General features: G+C 42.2%; 1 long non-coding RNA gene across 1 annotated transcript; it reads right to left on the reverse strand.

Annotated features, from left to right (window-relative positions):
• Positions 1 to 3,508: 3,508 nt before the first annotated feature.
• Positions 3,509 to 11,228, reverse strand: LOC124147385. Its single transcript, XR_006862785.2, has 3 exons — positions 11,111 to 11,228; positions 7,616 to 7,905; positions 3,509 to 5,573 (listed from the first exon to the last, which is right to left on the reverse strand). It is a non-coding gene; the product is annotated as an uncharacterized LOC124147385 (long non-coding RNA).
• Between the last annotated feature and the right edge of the window lie 439 nt (positions 11,229 to 11,667).

Raw genomic sequence — 11,667 nt, forward strand, 5'->3', positions numbered from 1 at the left:
AAGGACTGGTCGGCTAGAAGTTAGTGTACTGTGTCTGATTGGGGTATCAATGTTAAACCGCGGCAAGATATCTCAGTGTGCCAGCATTATAAATTCGGCATTAGCCCAGTACAAGCACGCACGCGCGCGCGCACACACACACACACACACACACACACACACACACACACACACAGACATAGACACACATACACACACATACACAGACACACATACACACACAGACACACACACACACACACACACACACACACACACACACACACACACACACACACACACACACACACACACATGGATGCACGTTGCCATTGAAGTGTAATAATTTTGTCCGCGACTTTAAAACCTCTAGCTATCGTGACCTAGTGTAACAGATGCGGGATGAGCTGGGAAACTTGGTGTTCTCTTATCCTCAGCATCAGCAACACATGGGCTATCTGCGCCGTTGTGTCATGTATCCGTCTGACACAATTATGTTAGTCTTGGTTTAGGAGTTCATTGGATAGGAACATTTCTGCGCTGTGGGAGTTTTACGCACAGTTTTATTGAACAGGACGAAGGCTGGTCAAAACGTTCTAAGCCTAACAAACAAAACCAACAATTATGAAAGTGTTTTCAATTTTAGTTTTCAACGTTATCTCCCCCCTCCTGCTCTTCAATACATTTAAAAATTGTCATATCGATAGTGAAGCTTTTCAATTGCACTCAGGAACAAGTTTTCTGAAGCCACCCTGAAAAACCCATTCACGGCAGCTTTGAGGTCATCGTTTTCGTCATAGTGCTTTCCACGAAGGTGTTCTTTCAGCTTATGAAACAGGTGGAAATCACTTGGTGCCAGATTGGCAAGTGTGGATGGTCAGATTATCAGTATATTATGGAATACTACCAGAGACATTGTCGCGTTGTCGCATTGTCGCCCTTCCAAAAACAAGCAAAAAGTGTCAAAATTAACCCAGGCGTGACATTGCGACAATGCCACAACGCGGCATTTTGGCCATTTGTCGCATCGTCGCGTTGTCGCAAAAGATTACTCAATGATGATCCTCTTGTGAAGCATGTCAAGACTCATGATGACAAGAAGGCATTCCACAGTTTTCTTAAACGAGCCAAAGATGTATAACATAATGTCAGTGTTGATTTTGTTGATAGTTCTGTACTGCTGGACGGTACAGAAATGAGTGTCAACCAAGTCAAGTGCCATATCATGTCGGCCCAGACTCAAGGAGAGGCTAAACGATCACTGCATCGAGTTTATGGACAGTGTGTTGAGAAGATCAGCAACTTTGCAGAGTCTTTTGCATGGATGAAGTCGGCTGGCTTGAACAGAAGGCTTTCTGTTTGCTGCTCAAGATCAGTCACTTCCAACTCGAAACCGTCAATGTGTGATTTTGCAAAATGTAAATATGAAAAGTAGATTATGCAATGAATTTAATGAGACTGTCCAACACTTTGTCAGTTGATGCCCAGCTTAAGCGACATGATGGGGTGGCTAGATCATTTTATTACCATCTTCGCCATGCTTGTGGTTTTGACAAAGAGGTCCATCCGTGGAAAATGATAAATACAAAATTCTTTGGAATAGGCCCATTTACAGCTTCAGACGTATCCAGGCCAACACACCTGATCTTGTCCTTTTTGATAAATCCAATGAAAAAATTCATATTATTGAATTTTCTGTTCCTTTTGACACAAATGTGATTGACAAGATTCAGGAAAAACAAGCCAAATATGCGGACCTCGCTTTCGAAATGTCACGCTTGCATCCCCATTATTCTCTGTGCCTAAGGTTTGGTACCTCCCAATCTGTTGACTGACATTGGGAGAGTACCCGGGTTTTCTACCAGAAATACAGCCCTTCTGACAATCTGGGTAATGCAGGAGGCTGCAGTGTTGGGGAGTCTTCACATACTCCGAAAATTTAGCTGATGTACACTAACAAACAGAATATTGGTCCCCAGCAACTTAATTTGAACGTGTTAGGCGGGGAATCGAGCTAAAGCTCTCGGTGGATGAGCGAACGCGTTAAACACTAGGCTACCCCACCGCCCAAAAAGAACACACAATGCATGGACATGAGGCATGGATTCTTATCGTGTTGTGAGTGCATTAACGGCTGCATTTTAACTCTCCCAACATGGAATATTGCCCACTTGTAGACCAATGTACCCACGACTTTGGGGCAGAGATACCCAACAAACTCAGCATTGTGTAGGTGTGCACGTTACACCTTTTACTGTCGCTTCAAATAACCTTTGCTGTTGAAATGAGAGTTTTTCATGGCGAAAATAAATATTTCCATTTCGATTTTGGTCCATTTTCTTACGGAGCCAAACACATTGATAGTTAAACTACTGGTAAATTACAATATGTGACTTAGTTGATCGGATGGTTACAATGTGTGATCTGGTTGATCGAGTGGTTACAATGTGTGACCTGGTTGATCGGGTGGTTACAGTTTGTGACCTGGTTGATCGAGTGGTTACAATGTTTGACCTGGTTGATCGGGTGGTTACAATGTGTGATCTGGTTGATCGGATGGTAACAATGTTTGACCTGGTTGATCGGATGGTTACAATGTGTGATCTGGTTGATCGGATGGTTACAATGTGTGATCTGGTTGATCGGGTGGTTACAGTTTGTGACCTGGTTGATCGAGTGGTTACAATGTTTGACCTGGTTGATCGGGTGGTTACAACGTGTGATCTGGTTGATCGGGTGGTTACAACGTGTGACCTGGTTGATCGGGTGGTTACAATGTGTGACCTGGTTGATCGGATGGTTACAATGTGTGACCTGGTTGATCGGGTGGTTACAATGTGTGACCTGGTTGATCGGGTGGTTACAATGTGTGATCTGGTTGATCGGATGGTTACAATGTGTGACCTAGTTGATCGGATGGTAACAATGTGTGATCTGGTTGATCGGTTGGTTACAATGTGTGACCTAGTTGATCGGATGGTTACAATGTGTGATCTGGTTGATCGGGTGGTTACAATGTGTGATCTGGTTGATCGGGTGGTTACAATGTGTGACCTAGTTGATCGGGTGGTTACAATGTGTGATCTGGTTGATCGAGTTGTTACAATGTGTGATCTGGTTGATCGGGTGGTTACAATGTGTGACCTAGTTGATCGGTTGGTTACAATGTGTGACCTAGTTGATCGGATGGTTACAGTGTGTGATCTGGTTGATCGGGTGGTTACAGTGTGTGATCTGGTTGATCGGGTGGTTACAGTGTGTGACCTGGTTGATCGGGTGGTTACAACGTGTGATCTGGTTATCTTATGTCATCATCCCCTGACTTGGTTGATGAATGTCCTCTTATAATTACACCGATGTCGTACATTATGTTAAACACAGGCCGCCTGTAATATTGCTGACTGCGTCCTTAAACTACATTAACTACCTCGCTGTCGTGTCTTTACTCCTGCCTAAGGAAGTTTGAATTATCACTTTATTCAGCAACATTTGTAATGATGAAAACAGAAAATCGAAATAACAATCCAGTTTTATTCCAATATGAAGGTGACGAATACACACACGCACAACGCCATATATATAAACACGTACATAATACTGACACATTCATTGTTTGTAACTTATTTATCTTTATATATTTATGTTATTTTGGTATTTCTGATAAATTTTATTTAAATAATAATAAAATATCATTATAATCATTCAGTCAAAGAAACTTTCGAAACAAACTTAAAATCCATGTTTTATATACAGCAGTCATCAGTATATGAACATTGTTTACTGTTATAATTTCCTACTCAAAGACAGAACTGGATTGTCTGGTCCATACTCGATGATTTACAGACCGCAGTCATATGGCTGGAATATTGCCGAGTGCGGCGTTAAACAACAAACAGACAAACAAATCAAAGACAGAATGCACGCACTAACGTGTTGGCTGGCATCTGTAAGCGGTAGACTAAGAATATGTCCAATACCAGGGTTGTAGTTTTTCTCAAATGCGTCTGTTATATTTGATCTGTGAAACTTTAACATAACCTATAATATACTGCACTTTATTAAGATATAGGGCATGAACAAAAGGACAACAAGGATGAATGAAACAAGCAGACATTTCTACAGTAAAACTGTCGCCGCGCAAAGAGAATATCAAACCAGTCCACGAGAAGACGCGACGTTCCTAAGGGTATCTCTGAACCAGGAAGAATTACGCGTGCACACATTTGCGAAGTCGAGAGTGTAGAAAGAATACTCCATAACCTATATGTTTCAACCAGACAAAAACAGTACAAAACATTGGTCACATAAACTGCCGGGTAAAAGAACTTATACACCCATGTTTGATGGTGGCTAAAAATGAAATAAACAAGAAATGGTTATTCGATGGTGGTGTATTTGATACGGGTATCATGGTTGTGTTTTGGTCCTTAAGTTTGCAGTGTTCCGCCGACTGTTTTCAGCCTCGTAACGGTTTGATTGCGTTTGTAATATTTTGGCCAAATCCATCTTTCTAGCGTATTCCTTCTTTTGTCCGGCAGTTAATTCATCACCTATTATATACATGCTTATATTACCCAGGGGACATTTGTAACAAAATGATCACGGGACTTACCTGGACAATGTCACGATATTACAACATATGTTTCCTCACAATTCTTTTCGCATTACATTGAAACACTAATATAAATGTTCGTACATTGTTACCATTGGAAAACGTTTTGATATGTACAAAAGTCAAAAGTATAAATTAATATAAAATGGAATCTATTTGGAATCAGTATTATTCCATCTCTGGTAATTCTTCCATCTTCCTGTTTCAATCGGTAAAGGATGCCAACAGGTTCTGAATGAGAGAAGTTCAGTTGCCAAAGACAAAGGGAGATCATTCTCAGTAAAAGATCTCTTCTTTAAGACAAGACAAGACAATATGTTATGGTTTTCAAAGGATTAGATATATACGGTCTATGTCATGATACTTTCAGTAAACAACAAGCATGGGCGATAGAAAAAATCAACCTTCTCCGTGCAAAGAATGAAAAGGTGATACGCACACACAAGCGATGTATCGAGTAGAATTTAGATGTTGATGGACAAAGCACGCGCAATCGGAGAAAAGTGGAACAATATTGATTTTACGTACTCAAGATTAAAATCTAGACATATTTTCTTTAGAAATTTCATAGTGAGGCATCAAGGACAGATTTATCGATTTGGGATATAATATGTATTGAATAATGACATTATGTTGTAGAGAGTCTTATGCCGCGGAAGAATTCGGGTAGGGGAGGTAACTCCGGTCAGTTAACAACGTTTCAGATATCCGGAAGCTCGTTCAACATTATACTAGTAATATTTAAGAAAACGGATAATCGAGGGTCAACTGTGAAAACTTGTCAACGTTCACATCAACACCAAGTGATAATAAACAAGAAACGCAACACAGATATGCCAAAAAGATCATAAATAATAAATATGAACAGTATTTACAAGTTACAGGGAAACACCGGGCGTAGTGAACACAAGAAAGAGACGATTGCACGAATGAGCACCTTGTGACGTCAGGTGAACACCTCACCATCCATAATGGCCACCATCTGCAACAGAAATGTATCCTTATATCACTGAAGTGATACAGAGAAGTGCATCGCATGACATCAACAAGCTGCTATAACAGATGACACGTACGTTACTGATAGGTTATTCATAAGATCATTTCATTCAGTTGGATATTCCAGATTTTTGGTGTTGTTTGTTGAATATTTCACCCTGCACTAAAGAAGATGGCGAGCTTATGTCATTTCCGATTGCGTGCATAACACAACGTTGTTTTATATTATTTGTTGTTTAAACGCCGCACTCAGCAATATTCCAGCTATATGACGGCGGCCTGTAAATAATTGAGTCTGGACCAGACAATCGAGTGATTGATATTGGGAAGAGCGCCTAACGCCTTGGGGGTACAATGGCACGTCATCAATCAAGTCACCGAGTCTGACCACCCGATTCATTTGGTCGCCTTTGACGACCGGCGTATGTTGCTGGGGAACTATTCTAACACGAATCCCACGGGGTTACACACTGAGTGAATTACATACTCACCGCCAAAAGAAACGCGAATACCATGATGATACATGTTGGTTAATATATGAAGAATTACTCATAGTCAGGAGACATTGATTGGTTGGATGTACAACCGAACATACTGGAATGTTATGTGAACCAACGCTCATGAACACATCAAATGTGACGTCACAGATCCACGACTCGAGATGCACCATTTGTCTCGTGCAGGTTTATCGTGTAAATTTTGGAAATCACGTGCAGCATCGTGATAAGAATAAAGACACAATGGTAACACTTGACTGATTGTTAGTTTTGTCATGACGTGGGACACATTGGAGTTCTTCACGTACATACTTCTCTATATGTTTCTGTGGTTCGCGTTTCTTTTGGCGGTGAGTATACTTATTTAAAACCACACAATGTAGACTGAGCTGAAATTCAACGGGCCAGGGATAAAGGCTTCAATTCACAGCAGTAGCATATTAATTATGTCAATCACAGAAAACCCCATGTATCAAATTGCTGTTTATCAAATAACTGCAATCAGGGATAATCCAGGTAGGCCTTGATGGCTTGTTACCTGGATCAGACAAACGTGTAGTTCAGAGCATGAGAGTGAGTGAGTGAGTGAGTATGGTTTAACGCCGCTTTTGGAAATATTCTTCACACATTGTACCCATGTCGGGAATCGAACCCGGGTCTTCGGCGTGACGAGCGAACGCTTTAACCATTAGGCTACCCGACCGCCCCCAGAGCATGAGAAGCACCGGATCTTCATTGCATGGGGAACAGGGATCTGTTTTGTCCCAGAATCTCCACATGAATGAAACGTGTGGATAGTCGCTCCATACATCATAGTAAATACATTACGTCAACGCCAGACAATAACCAGTCTCGACTATTCACCGAAACAGATTTCAGTGGCCGTGTAAGGCGAAATAGTGAAAGTTATATGAAGGATCACTGATAGTCAGTGATGACACCAGGTGTTCGAGGAAAGGGTAGGCATGTCATGTCCTCCAGGTAGCCCACCCACTCACATAATTTACATGAAATGTGTTTGTTGCCTGATGCCGCACAGCAGTCCTCCTGCCATGCTACGACAGCCTGTAAACAAACCAGACAATCAAGTGATGGACCACAAAGTCGTGCAGGAAGAGGGCCGAACTGTAAATCCATCATTGGAAACGTCTGTATAATGGTTTCTTGTAATTAATAAATAACATACCAGCAAACAGTTGGATACGCTGTCTAAAGTTTTCCCCGATGAGTTAATTAGTACTTTCATTAAGATGTGATTGTATGAATTGTAGCTAACGCCGCTCTGAACAATATTTTAGTTTCTTGACGTGGGAGGATATCCCGAAGTGATGCAGGTCGTCAGCGACTACACATAGACTGAACACACGATCAGAGGATCCTGACACGACTAAGGGCAGCAACTGTGCACAACGAATTGCCGCGCTTTAGACCAATAGGTAACTGGTGCACTTTCTCTTGCACTGACCTAAACAGCACAAACAACAAAATAGTAATCAATGGTTCTGGATAACAAATATTTGTAGTAGCTCACCTGGTATCAATGACTGCAAGTCATCCCACAACAGCTCCTAATACACCGGAAGCTGGAGCCATGGCGAGCTGCGCAGTAGTGGTCACTATGGCAACCGACATGGAATCCGGAACAGTGGCAGCCAAACATCATTCTTCCCCATCTTTTCATCACTTTATGGAGCTGCTTTGTCGTCCGTGTGGATCTTTTCAAAATAGGATCTCTCAAGGCAGGTGTTGACGTTTTTTCGTACAGGCGGGACACGTGATCACTACTGGTCAGCATGGATAATTTGCCGGGTCTGTTTGCCACTGAATGAAAAATAATATTCATAAATGTCTGAAAACTCATCACATCGTATTCTTCATTAAATATACCTATAAAAACGCTACACACACATACACACATACGCACGCACACACAAACACACACGCACGCACGCACACACAAACACACACGCACGCACACACACTCCTCGCCGTAAATGTCAACAATATCATATGTGTTAAGGAATAACTCTTGTTAAAATATGATTTCATTCTTTTGCATGTATTGCATATAAACTCTCTGGCAAATGAAAGCAAACACTTACAAATTTGATTTGACCAAAGAATTACAAGCGTTATGAAAACGTTTCAAGAGGCCGAAAACAGTCGGCGAAACACTGCAAACTTAAAATCCAAAACACAGCTATGATCCCCGTATCAAGTACATCACCATCGAATAACCATGTCTTGTTTGTTTCACTTTTAGCCACCATCAAACATGGGTGTATACTGTCTCCTGTCCGGCAGTTTCTTCAGGAAACATTGTCCTGCTGACTTATAAACCTACTGGCTGTTTGTGGAACTCGATATGGAGTTTTTGAAATTGTGGTAACACCTCGTAGGAGGTATAACAACGATTGTAACACCTCGCAGGAGGGCTTACAATCATTGTAAACCCTTGATAGAACAAAACCTACGAACAGCCTACGAGACGCACTTGCAGACTTCGTGCCATTGCGAGACGCACTTGCAGACTTCGTGCCATTGCGAGACGCACTTGCAGACTTCGTGCCATTGCGAGACGCACTTGCAGACTTCGTGCCATTGCGAGACGCACTTGCAGATTTCGTGCCATTGCGAGACGCACGTGCAGATTTCGTGCCATTGCGAGACGCACGTGCAGATTTCGCACTGTTGCGAAACCACGTGCTGAGGTCACCGGTTTCATTGAACCGAGTTCACGACTGCAGACGATATTTCATCTCCGATACAGGTTATACATTTGAGAGTTTTTATCACAGTTATTTAATTAAAAACGTTGTCAATGCGATGAGTCGGTTTATAAGTTGGACAAACCATGCCTCCTCGAGATTACTAGAGATTGTAAACCCTCACATTCGGGAACGTCCTTCATGTGAGGGTTTACAATCTCTAGTAATCCCTCGGAGACATAAATGGTTTCTCCGACACATATAAATCGCTTGCGGAATATCACTTTCTCCCTAAAGGCACAATGTGGATTGGTACATTTAGCTAAAGACGAAAACAACCTGAGTGAAATATACAACATAATTATATATCCTTTGTAAAATTCATATCTTTAATATGGGAATAGATATTAACAGGGAACTAGATTAGACATCTAAAAGGCCACAATCCCCTTATAAATCTGTCGAAACGAGATTCTATGTGATTATCGTAATATTAAGCCGTTATTTAGTGATTTATACTTATGGTAACGGTTCTGTGCTGTCACGGCCATTGTTCCTAGTAGATTTATGGTGACAATAGCTGATAGACTGAACCAATAAAGATATATTAGTTTAATATACAGAACTAGTTCACGAACCCTGCTCAACAAAACAACCGCGTGTCCCGTGTGCTCGTCAAAGGTTCACTCGGCTCACCTCAACCCTGTCAGTCATTTCCACCGGGAGGAATCCAGATAGTAACTAGTTTCAACAGTTTATATTTGTGTTACTTTTTTACTTTGCTGTTTAACGCCGCACTCAGCAATATTCGAGCTATATGAGTGAGTGAGTATAGTTTATCGCCGCTTTTAGCAATATTCCTGCCATATCACGGCGGGGGACACCAGAAATGGGCTTCACACGTTGTACCCATGTCGGGAATCGAACCCGGGTCTTCGGCGTGACGAGCGAACGCTTTAACCATTAGGCTACCCGACCGCCCATCGAGCTATATGACGGCGGCCTGTACATAATCGTGTCTGGACCAGACAATCAAGTGATTGACACCATGGTCATCCATCTACACAGCAATGTTGAAACGATGACATACATTTACAAAGTCAGTGAGCCTGACCATCCGATCCCGTCAGTTGGGCGAAAAACGTTGGTGGTTGCTAACTCGGATCTTCAAGGGGACTGGCTCATCTCGTGTATATTTTTCTTAATAAAAGACCTACTGTTGTAATACAGATCACAGTGGTAAGCCACACGTGTATTTTGTCACCTCTGTGTCCATCCGAACCAGGGTTAACTGCCCTCTTAACTGAGTTCGGATTGAAAGCGGAGTAAGTGAGTGGGTAGACTTTTACGCCGCTTTCAGCACTATTGCAGCAATATCAGGACAGGAGACAATAGAAATCGGCTTTACACATTGAACTTGGAAATCAAACCAGGGCTTTCGACTTGACGAGCGAACGCTTTAAACATTACGGCTTCTCAACCGCCCCTTTGGTTGGGGGAAAGACGTTTGTCACTTTGGCGAAAACCTGAGGGCTTTTGTCACAGATCTGGGACCATTACCAGGGTGTACCGTGGACAATAACAGTCCCAGGCATGGCCTGGCGGTGAGATGGCCTAGTGGTCGTCTCGGGTCTCCACACACGTGTACAATGGGTGACGCCCGTTCTTGGAAACCCCCACCGGAATATGCATATGGTTGAAATTTGCAAGAAGCGGCATGAAGCCATACACACTTAATAAAATCAATTCTTTTTTACTTCCCTTAATGAAGTTATTATCTTGGCATGTATTGTTTGTTTGTTGTTTAGCGCCGCACTCAGCAATGTTCCAGCTACATGACGGCGTTCTTACCATGTAGACAGGTAATAGAATCAATTGGAATATGAAGTAACATTATGAACGAGCATTGATATATGTCATGATTGAATCAGCTTGTTTACCACAGAGACTTTAAATCAGTGATGGTGTTACGCTGCTTTTAGCAATTTTTCCAGCAATATCAAGGCAGGGGATACCAGAAAGGGGTTTTACACATTGTAGCCATTGGGAATTGAACCCTGGCATTCGGCGTGGCGAGCGAAACCTCTAACCACTAGGCTACCACCTACCCTTCCCCTCCCACCCCACCTCTCCCCTCCCCCTATCTATAATAATGGATGCATGCCATAATGAGTTGGTGAATGGGTTTAGCTTAACACCGACATAAATCGACCCTCCTTTCAACATAACGAAGCGACTTAGACAACTAAATCACTAGTTTTCGCTACATCGATGTATAACCGACTTATGTAATAGTAATGTACACTGTTGATACTTACATGCTTGTGCCATCATCAGTACAGTGATGCAAAACCAGATTGACATCAACTGGAACATCGCTGAACGTTTAGGTGATGTTTCGTCTTGCTCGGGATAGTGGATTCTATCGTGATCCGCACGCGGGATGTATATAGTAGGTGCGTTAGTAGTATACCCACCTACCACGACAGTGATTGGCTAGAGTTTACGCAAAAGCGAGAAACAGCCAATCAGGTGTCGTCTATCGGTTTTTATGACACAGTGTTTGCCTTTCTGGCAATGACTCAGCCCTGAGCGATAAACGGAAAACACGAGGGCAGATGACAGACGTTTGGGGAAATCATGATTACGAAAAGTGTCGAAATGTATTTACATACGAAGGAGCTTCGCACGATTTATTCATGTATATGACTTCTATGGACTCATTGTTGCGTGCGATTTGGTTGTCATTAAGGAGGCACGTGTGGCCCAGTCGTCTAAGGCGTGCCAGAAGCTTGTATTATCTGTTCGAATCTGTTCGAATCTCATATTCTCCCTGATTATGTTTCTTTGTTTGTCACTTACCAACGTCAAAGAC

The sequence above is a fragment of the Haliotis rufescens genome, unplaced genomic scaffold (genome assembly GCF_023055435.1).
Source record: "Haliotis rufescens isolate VD_foot unplaced genomic scaffold, xgHalRufe1.0.p SCAF_26, whole genome shotgun sequence".
Classification (NCBI taxonomy): Eukaryota; Metazoa; Mollusca; class Gastropoda; order Lepetellida; family Haliotidae; genus Haliotis; species Haliotis rufescens.